Source organism: Ascidiella aspersa, chromosome 4, assembly GCF_963924565.1.
Source record: "Ascidiella aspersa chromosome 4, kaAscAspe10.2, whole genome shotgun sequence".
Taxonomy (NCBI): Eukaryota; Metazoa; Chordata; class Ascidiacea; order Phlebobranchia; family Ascidiidae; genus Ascidiella; species Ascidiella aspersa.
Window position 1 is genome coordinate 23,434,441 of NC_139450.1, and position 12,978 is coordinate 23,447,418.

Here is a 12,978-nt window from a genome sequence, read left to right on the forward strand (position 1 = left end):
TTGGTCTAAACTCTTTGAAAATGTAAACATTTGTCTATATTTTGAAAATCATATTTTGCCTACGACAATTGCAATTCCTAGGCGGTCACCCATCCAAGTACTAACCAATCCCGACGTTGCTTAACTTCCGAGATCGGACGAGATCGGACGATATCGGGTGCATTCAACCTGGTATGGTCGTAGGCAGTATTGCTCAACATTTTTTGGTCTAAACTCCTTGAAAATGTAAACATTTATATATAATATAAAAATTAAATTTGCTACGACAATTGTTATTCCTAGGCGGTCACCCATCCAAGTACTAACCAATCCCGCGGTTGCTTAACTTACGAGATCGGACGAGATGGGGTGCATTAACCTGGTATGGTCGTAGGCAGTATTGGTCAACATTTTTTGGTCTTATCTATTTAAAAATGTAAAAACCTAAATAAATCATGTCTTTCCTACGACAATTGGTTTTCCTAGGTGGTCACCCATCCAAGTACTAACCAATCCCGACGTTGCTTAACTTCCGAGATCGGACGAGATCGGGTGCATTAAACATTATATGTTCGTAGGCAGTATTGGTCAACATTTTTTGGTCTAATCTATTTAAAAATTTAGAAACTTAAATAAATCATATTTTGCCTACGACAATTGGTATTCCTAGGCGGTCACCCATCCAAGTACTAAACAATCCCGAGGTTGTTTAACTTCCGAGATCGGACGAGATCGGGAGCATTAACCTGGTAGGGTCGTAGGCAGTACTGCTCAACATTTTTTGGTTTAATCTATTTGAAAATCTCAAAACTTCAATAAATCATGTGTTGCCTACGACAATTGCTATCACTAGGCGGTAACCCATCCAAATACTAACCAATCCCAACGTTGCTTAACTTTCGAGATCGGACGAGATCGGGAGCATTCAACCTGGTATGGTCGTAGGCAGTACTGGTCAACATGTTTTGGTCTAAACTCTTTGAAAATGTAAACATTTGTCTATATTTTAAAAATCATATTTTGCCTACGACAATTGCTATTCCTAGGCGGTCACCCATCCAAGTACTAACCAATCCCGACGTTGCTTAACTTCCGCGATCGGACGAGATCGGGTGCATTCAACCTGGTATGGTCGTAGTCAGTATTGCTCAACATTTTTTGGTCTAAACTCCTTGAAAATGTAAACATTTATATATAATATAAAAATTATATTTGCCTACGACAATTGTTATTCCTAGGCGGTCACCCAGCCAAGTACTAACCAATCCCGACGTTGCTTAACTTACGAGATCGGACGAGATCGGGTGCATTCAACCTGGCATGGTCGTAGCCAGTATTGGTCAACATTTTTTGGTCTAATCTATTTAAAAATGTAAAAACTGTAGTAAATCACATTTTGCCTACGACAATTGGTATTCCTAGGCGGTCACCCATCCAAGTACTAACCAATCCCGACGTCGCTTAACTTCCGAGATCGGACGAGATCGGGTGCATTCAACCTGGTATGGTCGCAGGCAGTACTGCTCAACATGTTTTGGTCTAAACTCTTTGAAAATGTAAACATTTGTCTATATTTAAAAATCATATTTTGCCTACGACAATTGGTATTCCTAGGCGGTCACCCATCCAAGTACTAACCAATCCCGTGGTGGCTTAACTTCCGAGATCGGACGAGATCGGGTTCATTCAACCTGGTATGGTCGTAGGCAGTATTGCTCAACATTTTTTGGTCTAAACTCCTTGAAAATGTAAACATTTATATATAATATAAAAATTATATTTGCCTACGACAATTGTTATTCCTAGGCGGTCACCCATCCAAGTACTAACCAATCCTTACGTTGCTTAACTTACGAGATCGGACGAGATCGGGTGCATTAAACATGGTATGGTCGTAGGTTGTGTCGATCAACATTTTTTGGTCTAATCTATTTATAAATTAGAAACTTAAATAAATCATATTTTGCCAACGACAATTGGTATTCCTAGGTGTTCACCCATCCAAGTACTGACAAATCCCGACGTTGCTTAACTTACGAGATCGGACGAGATTGGGTACATTAACCTGGTATGGTCGTAGGCAGTATTGGTCAACATTTTTTGGTCTAATCTATTTAAAAATGTAGAAACTTAAATAAATCATATTTTGCCTACGACAATTGGTATTCCTAGGCGGTCTCCCATCCAAGTACTAACCAATCCCGACGTTGCTTAACTTCCGAGATCGGACGAGATCGGGTGCATTAAACATGGTATGGTCGTAGGCACTATTGGTCAACATTTTTTGGTCTTAGCTATTTAAACATGTAAAAACTTAAATAAATCATGTTTTTCCTACGAGAATTGGTATTCCTAGGCGGTCACCCATCCAAGTACTAACCAATCCCGACGTCGCTTAACTTCCGAGATCGGACGAAATCGGGTGCATTGAACCTGGTATGGTCGAAGGCACTATTGGTCAACATTTTTTGGTCTAATCTATTTAAAAATGTAAAAACTTAAATAAATCATATTTTGCCTACGATAATTTGTATTCCTAGGCGGTCACCAATTCAAGTACAGACCAATCCCGACGTTGTTCAACTTACGAGATCGGACGAGATCGGGTGCATTCAACCTGTTATGGTCGTAGGCATCATTTGTCAACATTTTTTGGTCTTATCTATTTATAAATGTAAAAACTGGAATAAATCATATTTTGCCTACGACAATTGGTATTCCTAGGCGGTCTCCCATCCAAGTACTAACCAATCCCGACGTTGCTTAACTTCCGAGATCGGACGAGATCGGGTGCATTAAACATGATATGTTCGTAGTCAGTATTGGTCAACATTTTTTGGTCTAATCTAATTAAAAATGTAGAAACTTAAATAAATAATATTTTGCCTACGACAATTGGTATTCCTAGGCGGTCACCCATCCAAGTACTAACCAACCCCGAGGTTGCTTAACTTACGAGATCGGACGAGATCGGGTGCATTCAACCTGGTATGGTCGTAGGCACTATTGGTCAACATTTTTTGAGCTAATCTATTTAAAAATGTAAACATGTTTTAAAAATCATATTTTGCCTAGAGATGGGGTGCATTAAACATGGTATGTTCGTAGGCAGTATTGGTCAACATTTTTTATTCTAATCTATTTAAAAATGTAGAAACTTAAATAAATCATATTTTGCCTACGACAATTGGTATTCCTAGGCGGTCACCCATCCAAGTACTAAACAACCCCGAGGTTGCATAACTTACGAGATCGGACGAGATCGGGTGCATTCAACCTGGTAAGGTTGTGGGCAGTATTGGTCAACATTTTTTGGTCTTATCTATTTAAAAATGTAAAAACCTAAATAAATCATGTTTTTCATACGACAATTGGTGTTCCTAGGCGGTCACCCATCCAAGTACTAACCAATCCCGACGTTGCTTAACTTCCGAGATCGGACGAGATCGGGTGCATTCAAACTGGTATGGTGGTAGGCAGTATTGGTCAACATGTTTTGGTCTAAACTCTTTGAAAATGCAAACATTGGTATATATTTTAAAAATCATATTTTGCCTACGACAATTGGTATTCCCAGGCGGTCACCCATCCAAGTACTAAACAATCCCGAGGTTGTTTAACTTCCGAGATCGGACGAGATCGGGAGCATTAACCTGGTATGGTCGTAGGCAGTATTACTCAATATTTTTTGGTTTAATCTTTTTGAAAATCTCAAAACTTAAATAAATCATATGTTGCCTACGACAATTGCTATTACTAGGCGGTCACCCATCAAAATACTAACCAATCCCAACGTTGCTTAACTTTCGAGATCGGACGAGATCGGGAGCATTCAACCTGGTATGGTCGTAGGCAGTACTGGTCAACATGTTTTGGTCTAAACTCTGTAAAAATGTAAACATTTGTCTATATTTTAAAAATCATATTTTGCCTACGACAATTGCTATTCCTAGGCGGTCAACCATCCAAGTACTAACCAATCCCGACGTTGCTTAACTTCCGAGATCGGATGAGATCGGGTGCATTCAACCTGGTATGGTCGTAGGCAGTATTGCTCAACATTTTTTGGTCTAAACTCCTTGAAAATGTAAACATTTATATATAATATAAAAATTATATTTGCTACGACAATTGTTATTCCTAGGCGGTCACCCATCCAAGTACTAACCAATCCCGTGGTTGCTTAACTTACTAGATCGGACGAGATCGGGTGCATTAACCTGGTATGGTCGTAGGCAGTATTGGTCAACATTTTTTGGTCTAATCTATTTAAAAATGTAAAAACTTAAATAAATCATGTTTTTCCTACGACAAATGGTATTCCTAGGCGGTCACCCATCCAAGTACTAACCAATCTCAACGTCGCTTAACTTCCGAGATCGGACGAGATCTGGTGCATTCAACCTGGTATGGTCGCAGGCAGCACTGCTCAACATGTTTTGGTCTAAACTCTTTGAAAATGTAAACATTTGTCTATATTTAAAAAAACATATTTTGCCTACGACAATTGGTATTCCTAGGCGGTCACCCATCCAAGTACTAACCAATCCCGACGTTGCTTAACTTCCGAGATCGGACGAGATCGGGTGCATTCAACCTGGTATGGTCGTAGTCAGTATTGCTCAACATTTTTTGGTCTAAACTCCTTGAAAATTTAAACATTTATATATAATATAAAAATTATATTTGCCTACGACAATTGTTATTCCTAGGCGGTCACCCAGCCAAGTACTAACCAATCCCGACGTTGCTTAACTTACGAGATCGGACGAGATCGGGTGCATTCAACCTGGCATGGTCGTAGCCAGTATTGGTCAACATTTTTTGGTCTAATCTATTTAAAAATGTAAAAACTTAAGTAAATCATATTTTGCTTACGACAATTGGTATTCCTAGGCGGTCACCCATCCAAGCACTAACCAATCCCGACGTCGCTTAACTTCCGAGATCGGACGAGATCGGGTGCATTCAACCTGGTATGGTCGCAGGCAGTACTGCTCAACATGTTTTGGTCTAAACTCTTTGAAAATGTAAACATTTGTCTATATTTAAAAAATCATATTTTGCCTACGAAAATTGGTATTCCTAGGCGGTCACCCATCCAAGTACTAACCAATCCCGTGGTGGCTTAACTTCCGAGATCGGACGAGATCGGGTTCATTCAACCTGGTATGGTCGTAGGCAGTATTGCTCAACATTTTTTGGTCTAAACTCCTTGAAAATGTAAACATTTATATATAATATAAAAATTATATTTGCCTACGACAATTGTTATTCCTAGGCGGTCACCCATCCAAGTACTAACCAATCCTTACGTTGCTTAATTCCGAGACCGGACGAGATCGGGTGCATTAAACATGGTATGGTCGTAGGTTGTGTCGATCAACATTTTTTGGTCTAATCTATTTATAAATTAGAAACTTAAATAAATCATATTTTGCCAACGACAATTGGTATTCCTAGGTGTTCACCCATCCAAGTACTGACCAATCCCGACGTTGCTTAACTTACGAGATCGGACGAGATTGGGTACATTAACCTGGTATGGTCGTAGGCAGTATTGGTCAACATTTTTTGGTCTAATCTATTTAAAAATGTAGAAACTTAAATAAATCATATTTTGCCTACGACAATTGGTATTCCTAGGCGGTCTCCCATCCAAGTACTAACCAATCCCGACGTTGCTTAACTTCCGAGATCGGACGAGATCGGGTGCATTAAACATGGTATGGTCGCAGGCAGTACTGCTCAACATGTTTTGGTCTAAACTCTTTGAAAATGTAAACATTTGTCTATATTAAAAAAATCATATTTTGCCTACGACAATTGGTATTCCTAGACGGTCACCCATCCAAGTACTAACCAATCCCGTGGTGGCTTAACTTCCGAGATCGGACGAGATCGGGTTCATTCAACCTGGTATGGTCGTAGGCAGTATTGCTCAACATTTTTTGGTCTAAACTCCTTGAAAATGTAAACATTTATATATAATATAAAAATTATATTTGCCTACGACAATTGTTATTCCTAGGCGGTCACCCATCCAAGTACTAACCAATCCTTACGTTGCTTAACTTCCGAGACCGGACGAGATCGGGTGCATTAAACATGGTATGGTCGTAGGTTGTGTCGATCAACATTTTTTGGTCTAATCTATTTATAAATTAGAAACTTAAATAAATCATATTTTGCCAACGACAATTGGTATTCCTAGGTGTTCACCCATCCAAGTACTGACCAATCCCGACGTTGCTTAACTTACGAGATCGGACGAGATTGGGTACATTAACCTGGTATGGTCGTAGGCAGTATTGGTCAACATTTTTTGGTCTAATCTATTTAAAAATGTAGAAACTTAAATAAATCATATTTTGCCTACGACAATTGGTATTCCTAGGCGGTCTCCCATCCAAGTACTAACCAATCCCGACGTTGCTTAACTGCCGAGATCGGACGAGATCGGGTGCATTAAACATGGTATGGTCGTAGGCACTATTGGTCAACATTTTTTGGTCTTAGCTATTTAAACATGTAAAAACTTAAATAAATCATGTTTTTCCTACAAGAATTGGCATTCCTAGGCGGTCACCCATCCAAGTACTAACCAATCCCGACGTCGCTTAAGTTCCGAGATCGGACGAAATCGGGTGCATTGAACCTGGTATGGTCGAAGGCACTATTGGTCAACATTTTTTGGTCTAATCTATTTAAAAATGTAAAAACTTAAATAAATCATATTTTGCCTACGATAATTTGTATTCCTAGGCGGTCACCAATTCAAGTACAGACCAATCCCGAGGTTGTTCAACTTACGAGATCGGACGAGATCGGGTGCATTCAACCTGTTATGGTCGTAGGCATCATTGGTCAACATTTTTTGGTCTTATCTATTTGTAAATGTAAAAACTGGAATAAATCATATTTTGCCTACGACAATTGGTATTCCTAGGCGGTTTCCCATCCAAGTACTAACCAATCCCGACGTTGCTTAACTTCCGAGATCGGACGAGAGCGGGTGCATTAAACATGATATATTCGTAGTCAGTATTGGTCAACATTTTTTGGTCTAATCTAATTAAAAATGTAGAAACTTAAATAAATCATATTTTGCCTACGACAATTGGTATTCCTAGGCGGTCACCCATCCAAGTACTAACCAATCCCGACGTTGCTTAACTTCCGAGATCGGACGAGATCGGGTGCATTAAACATGATATATTCGTAGTCAGTATTGGTCAACATTTTTTGGTCTAATCTAATTAAAAATGTAGAAACTTAAATAAATCATATTTTGCCTACGACAATTGGTATTCCTAGGCGGTCACCCATCCAAGTACTAACCAATCCCGACGTTGCTTAACTTACGAGCCCGGACGAGATCGGGTGCATTCAACCTGTTATGGTCGTAGGCATCATTGGTCAACATTTTTTGGTCTTATCTATTTATAAATGTAAAAACTGGAACAAATCATATTTTGCCTACGACAATTGGTATTCCTAGGCGGTCTCCCATCCAAGTACTAACCAATCCTGACGTTGCTTAACTTACGAGATCGGACGAGATCGGGTGCATTCAACCTGGTAGGGTCGTAGGCAGTATTGCTGAACATTTTTGGTCTAATCTATTTTAAAATCTAGAAACTTAAATAAATCATATGTTGCCTACGACAATTTGTATTCCTGAGCGGTCACCAATCCAAGTACTGACCAATCCCGACGTTGCTTAACTTACGAGCCCGGACGAGATCGGGTGCATTCAACCTGTTATGGTCGTACGCAGTATTGGTCAACATTTTTTGGTCTAATCTATTTAAAAATGTAGAAACTTAAATAAATCATATTTTGACCACGACAATTGGTATTCCTAGGCGGTCACTCTTCCAAGTACTGACCAATCCCGACGTTGCTTAACTTACGAGATCGGACGAGATTGGGTACATTAACCTGGTATGGTCGTACGCACTATTGGTCAACATTTTTTGGTCTAATCTATTTAAAAATGTAGAAACTTAAATAAATCATATTTTGACAACGACAATTGGTATTCCTAGGCGGTCACCCATCCAAGTACTGACCAATCCCGACGTTGCTTAACTTGCGAGATCGGACGAGATTGGGTACATTAACCTGGTATGGTCGTACGCAGTATTGGTCAACATTTTTGGGTCTAATCTATTTAAAAATGTAGAAACTTAAATAAATCATATTTTGCCTACGACAATTGGTATTCCTAGGCGGTCACCCATCCAAGTACTAACCAATCCCGACGTTGCTTAACTTCCGAGAACGGACGAGATGGGGTGCATTAAACATGGTATGTTCGTAGGCAGTATTGGTCAACATTTTTTGGTCTAATCTATTTAAAAATGTAGAAACTTAAATAAATCATATTTTGCCTACCACAATTGGTATTCCTAGGCGGTCACCCATCCAAGTACTAACCAACCCCGAGGTTGCATAACTTACGAGATCGGACGAGATCGGGTGCATTCAACCTGGTATGGTCGTGGGCAGTATTGGTCAACATTTTTTGGTCTTATCTATTTAAAAATGTAAAAACCTAAATAAATCATGTTTTTCCTACGACAATTGGTGTTCCTAGGCGGTTACCCATCCAAGTACTAACCAATCCCGACGTATGCTTAACTTCCGAGATCGGACGAGATCGGGTGCATTCAAACTGGTATGGTGGTAGGCAGTATTGGTCAACATGTTTTGGTCTAAACTCTTTGAAAATGTAAACATTGGTATATATTTTGAAAATCATATTTTGCCTACGACAATTGGTATTCCTAGGCGGTCACCCATCCAGGTACTAACCAATCCCGACGTTGCTTAACTTCCGAGATCGGACGAGATCGGGTGCATTAAACATGATATGTTCGTAGGCAGTATTGGTCAACATTTTTTGGTCTAATCTATTTAAAAATGTAGAAACTTAAATAAATCTTATTTTGACTACGACAATTGGTATTCCTAGGCGGTCACCCATCCAAGTACTAACCAATCCCGACGTTGCTTAACTTCCAAGAACGGACGAGGTGGGGTGCATTAAACATGGTATGTTCGTAGGCAATATTGGTCAACATTTTTTGGTCTAATCCATTTAAAAATGTAGAAACTTAAATAAATCATATTTTGCCTACGACAATTGGTATTCCTAGGCGGTCACCCATCCAAGTACTAACCAACCCCGAGGTTGCATAACTTACGAGATCGGACGAGATCGGGTGCATTCAACCTGGTATGGTCGTGGGCAGTATTGGTCAACATTTTTTGGTCTTATCTATTGAAAAATGTAAAAACCTAAATAAATCATGTTTTTCCTACGACAATTGGTGTTCCTAGGCGGTCACCCATCCAAGTACTAACCAATCCCGACGTTGCTTAACTTCCGAAATCGGACGAGATCGGGTGCATTCAAACTGGTATGGTGGTAGGCAGGATTGGTCAACATGTTTTGGTCTAAACTCTTTGAAAATGTAAACATTGGTATATATTTTAAAAATCATATTTTGCCTACGACAATTGGTATTCCTAGGCGGTCACCCATCCAGGTACTAACCAATCCCGACGTTGCTTAACTTCCGAGATCGGACGAGATCGGGTGCATTAAACATGATATGTTCGTAGGCAGTATTGGTCAACATTTTTTGGTCTAATCTATTTAAAAATGTAGAAACTTAAATAAATCATATTTTGCCTACCACAATTGGTATTCCTAGGCGGTCACCCATCCAAGTACTAACCAACCCCGAGGTTGCATAACTTACGAGATCGGACGAGATCGGGTGCATTCAACCTGGTATGGTCGTGGGCAGTATTGGTCAACATTTTTTGGTCTTATCTATTTAAAAATGTAAAAACCTAAATAAATCATGTTTTTCCTACGACAATTGGTGTTCCTAGGCGGTTACCCATCCAAGTACTAACCAATCCCGACGTATGCTTAACTTCCGAGATCGGACGAGATCGGGTGCATTCAAACTGGTATGGTGGTAGGCAGTATTGGTCAACATGTTTTGGTCTAAACTCTTTGAAAATGTAAACATTGGTATATATTTTGAAAATCATATTTTGCCTACGACAATTGGTATTCCTAGGCGGTCACCCATCCAGGTACTAACCAATCCCGACGTTGCTTAACTTCCGAGATCGGACGAGATCGGGTGCATTAAACATGATATGTTCGTAGGCAGTATTGGTCAACATTTTTTGGTCTAATCTATTTAAAAATGTAGAAACTTAAATAAATCTTATTTTGACTACGACAATTGGTATTCCTAGGCGGTCACCCATCCAAGTACTAACCAATCCCGACGTTGCTTAACTTCCAAGAACGGACGAGGTGGGGTGCATTAAACATGGTATGTTCGTAGGCAATATTGGTCAACATTTTTTGGTCTAATCCATTTAAAAATGTAGAAACTTAAATAAATCATATTTTGCCTACGACAATTGGTATTCCTAGGCGGTCACCCATCCAAGTACTAACCAACCCCGAGGTTGCATAACTTACGAGATCGGACGAGATCGGGTGCATTCAACCTGGTATGGTCGTGGGCAGTATTGGTCAACATTTTTTGGTCTTATCTATTGAAAAATGTAAAAACCTAAATAAATCATGTTTTTCCTACGACAATTGGTGTTCCTAGGCGGTCACCCATCCAAGTACTAACCAATCCCGACGTTGCTTAACTTCCGAAATCGGACGAGATCGGGTGCATTCAAACTGGTATGGTGGTAGGCAGGATTGGTCAACATGTTTTGGTCTAAACTCTTTGAAAATGTAAACATTGGTATATATTTTAAAAATCATATTTTGCCTACGACAATTGGTATTCCTAGGCGGTCACCCATCCAGGTACTAACCAATCCCGACGTTGCTTAACTTCCGAGATCGGACGAGATCGGGTGCATTAAACATGATATGTTCGTAGGCAGTATTGGTCAACATTTTTTGGTCTAATCTATTTAAAAATGTAGAAACTTAAATAAATCATATTTTGACAACGACAATTGGTATTCCTAGGCGGTCACCCATCCAAGTACTGACCAATCCCGACGTTGCTTAACTTGCGAGATCGGACGAGATTGGGTACATTAACCTGGTATGGTCGTACGCAGTATTGGTCAACATTTTTGGGTCTAATCTATTTAAAAATGTAGAAACTTAAATAAATCATATTTTGCCTACGACAATTGGTATTCCTAGGCGGTCACCCATCCAAGTACTAACCAATCCCGACGTTGCTTAACTTCCGAGAACGGACGAGATGGGGTGCATTAAACATGGTATGTTCGTAGGCAGTATTGGTCAACATTTTTTGGTCTAATCTATTTAAAAATGTAGAAACTTAAATAAATCATATTTTGCCTGCCACAATTGGTATTCCTAGGCGGTCACCCATCCAAGTACTAACCAACCCCGAGGTTGCATAACTTACGAGATCGGACGAGATCGGGTGCATTCAACCTGGTATGGTCGTGGGCAGTATTGGTCAACATTTTTTGGTCTTATCTATTTAAAAATGTAAAAACCTAAATAAATCATGTTTTTCCTACGACAATTGGTGTTCCTAGGCGGTTACCCATCCAAGTACTAACCAATCCCGACGTATGCTTAACTTCCGAGATCGGACGAGATCGGGTGCATTCAAACTGGTATGGTGGTAGGCAGTATTGGTCAACATGTTTTGGTCTAAACTCTTTGAAAATGTAAACATTGGTATATATTTTGAAAATCATATTTTGCCTACGACAATTGGTATTCCTAGGCGGTCACCCATCCAGGTACTAACCAATCCCGACGTTGCTTAACTTCCGAGATCGGACGAGATCGGGTGCATTAAACATGATATGTTCGTAGGCAGTATTGGTCAACATTTTTTGGTCTAATCTATTTAAAAATGTAGAAACTTAAATAAATCTTATTTTGACTACGACAATTGGTATTCCTAGGCGGTCACCCATCCAAGTACTAACCAATCCCGACGTTGCTTAACTTCCAAGAACGGACGAGGTGGGGTGCATTAAACATGGTATGTTCGTAGGCAATATTGGTCAACATTTTTTGGTCTAATCCATTTAAAAATGTAGAAACTTAAATAAATCATATTTTGCCTACGACAATTGGTATTCCTAGGCGGTCACCCATCCAAGTACTAACCAACCCCGAGGTTGCATAACTTACGAGATCGGACGAGATCGGGTGCATTCAACCTGGTATGGTCGTGGGCAGTATTGGTCAACATTTTTTGGTCTTATCTATTTAAAAATGTAAAAACCTAAATAAATCATGTTTTTCCTACGACAATTGGTGTTCCTAGGCGGTCACCCATCCAAGTACTAACCAATCCCGACGTTGCTTAACTTCCGAAATCGGACGAGATCGGGTGCATTCAAACTGGTATGGTGGTAGGCAGGATTGGTCAACATGTTTTGGTCTAAACTCTTTGAAAATGTAAACATTGGTATATATTTTAAAAATCATATTTTGCCTACGACAATTGGTATTCCTAGGCGGTCACCCATCCAGGTACTAACCAATCCCGACGTTGCTTAACTTCCGAGATCGGACGAGATCGGGTGCATTAAACATGATATGTTCGTAGGCAGTATTGGTCAACATTTTTTGGTCTAATCCATTTAAAAATGTAGAAACTTAAATAAATCATATTTTGCCTACGACAATTGGTATTCCTAGGCGGTCACCCATCCAGGTACTAACCAATCCCGACGTTGCTTAACTTCCAAGAACGGACGAGGTGGGGTGCATTAAACATGGTATGTTCGTAGGCAATATTGGTCAACATTTTTTGGTCTAATCCATTTAAAAATGTAGAAACTTAAATAAATCATATTTTGCCTACGACAATTGCTATTCCTAGGCGGTCACCCATCCAAGTACTAACCAATCCTGACGTTGCTTAACTTACGAGATCGGACGAGATCGGGTGCATTCAACCTGGTAGGGTCGTAGGCAGTATTGCTCAACAT

The 12,978-nt window shown here is 39.7% G+C and overlaps 17 non-coding genes and 44 pseudogenes across 17 annotated transcripts; all 61 read right to left on the bottom strand.

The window, feature by feature from the left end:
- Positions 1–56: 56 nt before the first annotated feature.
- On the bottom strand, positions 57–185 carry LOC146148998 (5S ribosomal RNA; annotated as a pseudogene).
- Positions 186–257: 72 nt separating this feature from the next.
- Positions 258–375, bottom strand: LOC146148999 (5S ribosomal RNA; annotated as a pseudogene).
- Positions 376–440: 65 nt separating this feature from the next.
- LOC146149000 (5S ribosomal RNA) lies at positions 441–559 on the bottom strand (annotated as a pseudogene).
- Positions 560–624: 65 nt separating this feature from the next.
- LOC146149001 (5S ribosomal RNA) lies at positions 625–742 on the bottom strand (annotated as a pseudogene).
- A 65-nt stretch (positions 743–807) lies between these two features.
- On the bottom strand, positions 808–926 carry LOC146149002 (5S ribosomal RNA; annotated as a pseudogene).
- A 74-nt stretch (positions 927–1,000) lies between these two features.
- Positions 1,001–1,119, bottom strand: LOC146149003 (5S ribosomal RNA; annotated as a pseudogene).
- Positions 1,120–1,192: 73 nt separating this feature from the next.
- LOC146149004 (5S ribosomal RNA) lies at positions 1,193–1,311 on the bottom strand (annotated as a pseudogene).
- A 65-nt stretch (positions 1,312–1,376) lies between these two features.
- Positions 1,377–1,495, bottom strand: LOC146149005 (5S ribosomal RNA). The gene has a single exon (XR_014495738.1). It is a non-coding gene; the product is annotated as a 5S ribosomal RNA (ribosomal RNA).
- Positions 1,496–1,568: 73 nt separating this feature from the next.
- Positions 1,569–1,687, bottom strand: LOC146149006 (5S ribosomal RNA). The gene has a single exon (XR_014496357.1). It is a non-coding gene; the product is annotated as a 5S ribosomal RNA (ribosomal RNA).
- Positions 1,688–1,760: 73 nt separating this feature from the next.
- LOC146149007 (5S ribosomal RNA) lies at positions 1,761–1,879 on the bottom strand (annotated as a pseudogene).
- A 247-nt stretch (positions 1,880–2,126) lies between these two features.
- On the bottom strand, positions 2,127–2,245 carry LOC146149008 (5S ribosomal RNA). Its single transcript, XR_014495482.1, has one exon. It is a non-coding gene; the product is annotated as a 5S ribosomal RNA (ribosomal RNA).
- Positions 2,246–2,310: 65 nt separating this feature from the next.
- Positions 2,311–2,429, bottom strand: LOC146149009 (5S ribosomal RNA; annotated as a pseudogene).
- Positions 2,430–2,678: 249 nt separating this feature from the next.
- Positions 2,679–2,797, bottom strand: LOC146149010 (5S ribosomal RNA; annotated as a pseudogene).
- A 65-nt stretch (positions 2,798–2,862) lies between these two features.
- On the bottom strand, positions 2,863–2,981 carry LOC146149011 (5S ribosomal RNA). Its single transcript, XR_014495474.1, has one exon. It is a non-coding gene; the product is annotated as a 5S ribosomal RNA (ribosomal RNA).
- Positions 2,982–3,154: 173 nt separating this feature from the next.
- LOC146149012 (5S ribosomal RNA) lies at positions 3,155–3,273 on the bottom strand (annotated as a pseudogene).
- Positions 3,274–3,338: 65 nt separating this feature from the next.
- On the bottom strand, positions 3,339–3,457 carry LOC146149013 (5S ribosomal RNA; annotated as a pseudogene).
- A 74-nt stretch (positions 3,458–3,531) lies between these two features.
- Positions 3,532–3,649, bottom strand: LOC146149014 (5S ribosomal RNA). Its single transcript, XR_014498493.1, has one exon. It is a non-coding gene; the product is annotated as a 5S ribosomal RNA (ribosomal RNA).
- A 65-nt stretch (positions 3,650–3,714) lies between these two features.
- On the bottom strand, positions 3,715–3,833 carry LOC146149015 (5S ribosomal RNA; annotated as a pseudogene).
- A 74-nt stretch (positions 3,834–3,907) lies between these two features.
- On the bottom strand, positions 3,908–4,026 carry LOC146149016 (5S ribosomal RNA). The gene has a single exon (XR_014496699.1). It is a non-coding gene; the product is annotated as a 5S ribosomal RNA (ribosomal RNA).
- Positions 4,027–4,098: 72 nt separating this feature from the next.
- On the bottom strand, positions 4,099–4,216 carry LOC146149017 (5S ribosomal RNA; annotated as a pseudogene).
- A 65-nt stretch (positions 4,217–4,281) lies between these two features.
- Positions 4,282–4,400, bottom strand: LOC146149018 (5S ribosomal RNA; annotated as a pseudogene).
- A 74-nt stretch (positions 4,401–4,474) lies between these two features.
- Positions 4,475–4,593, bottom strand: LOC146149019 (5S ribosomal RNA). The gene has a single exon (XR_014495774.1). It is a non-coding gene; the product is annotated as a 5S ribosomal RNA (ribosomal RNA).
- Positions 4,594–4,666: 73 nt separating this feature from the next.
- Positions 4,667–4,785, bottom strand: LOC146149020 (5S ribosomal RNA; annotated as a pseudogene).
- Positions 4,786–4,850: 65 nt separating this feature from the next.
- Positions 4,851–4,969, bottom strand: LOC146149021 (5S ribosomal RNA; annotated as a pseudogene).
- A 74-nt stretch (positions 4,970–5,043) lies between these two features.
- Positions 5,044–5,162, bottom strand: LOC146149022 (5S ribosomal RNA). The gene has a single exon (XR_014498489.1). It is a non-coding gene; the product is annotated as a 5S ribosomal RNA (ribosomal RNA).
- Positions 5,163–5,235: 73 nt separating this feature from the next.
- On the bottom strand, positions 5,236–5,353 carry LOC146149023 (5S ribosomal RNA; annotated as a pseudogene).
- A 247-nt stretch (positions 5,354–5,600) lies between these two features.
- LOC146149024 (5S ribosomal RNA) lies at positions 5,601–5,719 on the bottom strand. Its single transcript, XR_014495733.1, has one exon. It is a non-coding gene; the product is annotated as a 5S ribosomal RNA (ribosomal RNA).
- Positions 5,720–5,793: 74 nt separating this feature from the next.
- On the bottom strand, positions 5,794–5,912 carry LOC146149025 (5S ribosomal RNA). Its single transcript, XR_014496624.1, has one exon. It is a non-coding gene; the product is annotated as a 5S ribosomal RNA (ribosomal RNA).
- Positions 5,913–5,985: 73 nt separating this feature from the next.
- Positions 5,986–6,104, bottom strand: LOC146149026 (5S ribosomal RNA; annotated as a pseudogene).
- Positions 6,105–6,351: 247 nt separating this feature from the next.
- LOC146149027 (5S ribosomal RNA) lies at positions 6,352–6,470 on the bottom strand. The gene has a single exon (XR_014495606.1). It is a non-coding gene; the product is annotated as a 5S ribosomal RNA (ribosomal RNA).
- A 65-nt stretch (positions 6,471–6,535) lies between these two features.
- On the bottom strand, positions 6,536–6,654 carry LOC146149028 (5S ribosomal RNA; annotated as a pseudogene).
- Positions 6,655–6,719: 65 nt separating this feature from the next.
- On the bottom strand, positions 6,720–6,838 carry LOC146149029 (5S ribosomal RNA; annotated as a pseudogene).
- A 65-nt stretch (positions 6,839–6,903) lies between these two features.
- Positions 6,904–7,022, bottom strand: LOC146149030 (5S ribosomal RNA; annotated as a pseudogene).
- Positions 7,023–7,087: 65 nt separating this feature from the next.
- On the bottom strand, positions 7,088–7,206 carry LOC146149031 (5S ribosomal RNA; annotated as a pseudogene).
- Positions 7,207–7,271: 65 nt separating this feature from the next.
- LOC146149032 (5S ribosomal RNA) lies at positions 7,272–7,390 on the bottom strand (annotated as a pseudogene).
- A 65-nt stretch (positions 7,391–7,455) lies between these two features.
- Positions 7,456–7,574, bottom strand: LOC146149033 (5S ribosomal RNA; annotated as a pseudogene).
- Positions 7,575–8,188: 614 nt separating this feature from the next.
- On the bottom strand, positions 8,189–8,307 carry LOC146149034 (5S ribosomal RNA; annotated as a pseudogene).
- A 65-nt stretch (positions 8,308–8,372) lies between these two features.
- LOC146149035 (5S ribosomal RNA) lies at positions 8,373–8,491 on the bottom strand (annotated as a pseudogene).
- Positions 8,492–8,556: 65 nt separating this feature from the next.
- Positions 8,557–8,676, bottom strand: LOC146149036 (5S ribosomal RNA; annotated as a pseudogene).
- Positions 8,677–8,750: 74 nt separating this feature from the next.
- LOC146149037 (5S ribosomal RNA) lies at positions 8,751–8,869 on the bottom strand. Its single transcript, XR_014497990.1, has one exon. It is a non-coding gene; the product is annotated as a 5S ribosomal RNA (ribosomal RNA).
- Positions 8,870–8,934: 65 nt separating this feature from the next.
- LOC146149038 (5S ribosomal RNA) lies at positions 8,935–9,053 on the bottom strand (annotated as a pseudogene).
- A 65-nt stretch (positions 9,054–9,118) lies between these two features.
- Positions 9,119–9,237, bottom strand: LOC146149039 (5S ribosomal RNA; annotated as a pseudogene).
- A 65-nt stretch (positions 9,238–9,302) lies between these two features.
- On the bottom strand, positions 9,303–9,421 carry LOC146149040 (5S ribosomal RNA; annotated as a pseudogene).
- Positions 9,422–9,495: 74 nt separating this feature from the next.
- LOC146149041 (5S ribosomal RNA) lies at positions 9,496–9,614 on the bottom strand. The gene has a single exon (XR_014497991.1). It is a non-coding gene; the product is annotated as a 5S ribosomal RNA (ribosomal RNA).
- Positions 9,615–9,679: 65 nt separating this feature from the next.
- Positions 9,680–9,798, bottom strand: LOC146149042 (5S ribosomal RNA; annotated as a pseudogene).
- Positions 9,799–9,863: 65 nt separating this feature from the next.
- On the bottom strand, positions 9,864–9,983 carry LOC146149043 (5S ribosomal RNA; annotated as a pseudogene).
- A 74-nt stretch (positions 9,984–10,057) lies between these two features.
- LOC146149044 (5S ribosomal RNA) lies at positions 10,058–10,176 on the bottom strand. Its single transcript, XR_014497992.1, has one exon. It is a non-coding gene; the product is annotated as a 5S ribosomal RNA (ribosomal RNA).
- Positions 10,177–10,241: 65 nt separating this feature from the next.
- LOC146149045 (5S ribosomal RNA) lies at positions 10,242–10,360 on the bottom strand (annotated as a pseudogene).
- A 65-nt stretch (positions 10,361–10,425) lies between these two features.
- On the bottom strand, positions 10,426–10,544 carry LOC146149046 (5S ribosomal RNA; annotated as a pseudogene).
- Positions 10,545–10,609: 65 nt separating this feature from the next.
- On the bottom strand, positions 10,610–10,728 carry LOC146149047 (5S ribosomal RNA; annotated as a pseudogene).
- Positions 10,729–10,802: 74 nt separating this feature from the next.
- LOC146149048 (5S ribosomal RNA) lies at positions 10,803–10,921 on the bottom strand. The gene has a single exon (XR_014497993.1). It is a non-coding gene; the product is annotated as a 5S ribosomal RNA (ribosomal RNA).
- Positions 10,922–11,169: 248 nt separating this feature from the next.
- On the bottom strand, positions 11,170–11,288 carry LOC146149049 (5S ribosomal RNA; annotated as a pseudogene).
- A 65-nt stretch (positions 11,289–11,353) lies between these two features.
- LOC146149050 (5S ribosomal RNA) lies at positions 11,354–11,472 on the bottom strand (annotated as a pseudogene).
- Positions 11,473–11,537: 65 nt separating this feature from the next.
- Positions 11,538–11,657, bottom strand: LOC146149051 (5S ribosomal RNA; annotated as a pseudogene).
- A 74-nt stretch (positions 11,658–11,731) lies between these two features.
- LOC146149052 (5S ribosomal RNA) lies at positions 11,732–11,850 on the bottom strand. The gene has a single exon (XR_014497994.1). It is a non-coding gene; the product is annotated as a 5S ribosomal RNA (ribosomal RNA).
- A 65-nt stretch (positions 11,851–11,915) lies between these two features.
- Positions 11,916–12,034, bottom strand: LOC146149053 (5S ribosomal RNA; annotated as a pseudogene).
- Positions 12,035–12,099: 65 nt separating this feature from the next.
- Positions 12,100–12,218, bottom strand: LOC146149054 (5S ribosomal RNA; annotated as a pseudogene).
- A 65-nt stretch (positions 12,219–12,283) lies between these two features.
- LOC146149055 (5S ribosomal RNA) lies at positions 12,284–12,402 on the bottom strand (annotated as a pseudogene).
- Positions 12,403–12,476: 74 nt separating this feature from the next.
- On the bottom strand, positions 12,477–12,595 carry LOC146149056 (5S ribosomal RNA). Its single transcript, XR_014497996.1, has one exon. It is a non-coding gene; the product is annotated as a 5S ribosomal RNA (ribosomal RNA).
- A 65-nt stretch (positions 12,596–12,660) lies between these two features.
- Positions 12,661–12,779, bottom strand: LOC146149057 (5S ribosomal RNA; annotated as a pseudogene).
- Positions 12,780–12,844: 65 nt separating this feature from the next.
- On the bottom strand, positions 12,845–12,963 carry LOC146149058 (5S ribosomal RNA; annotated as a pseudogene).
- Positions 12,964–12,978: the final 15 nt, after the last annotated feature.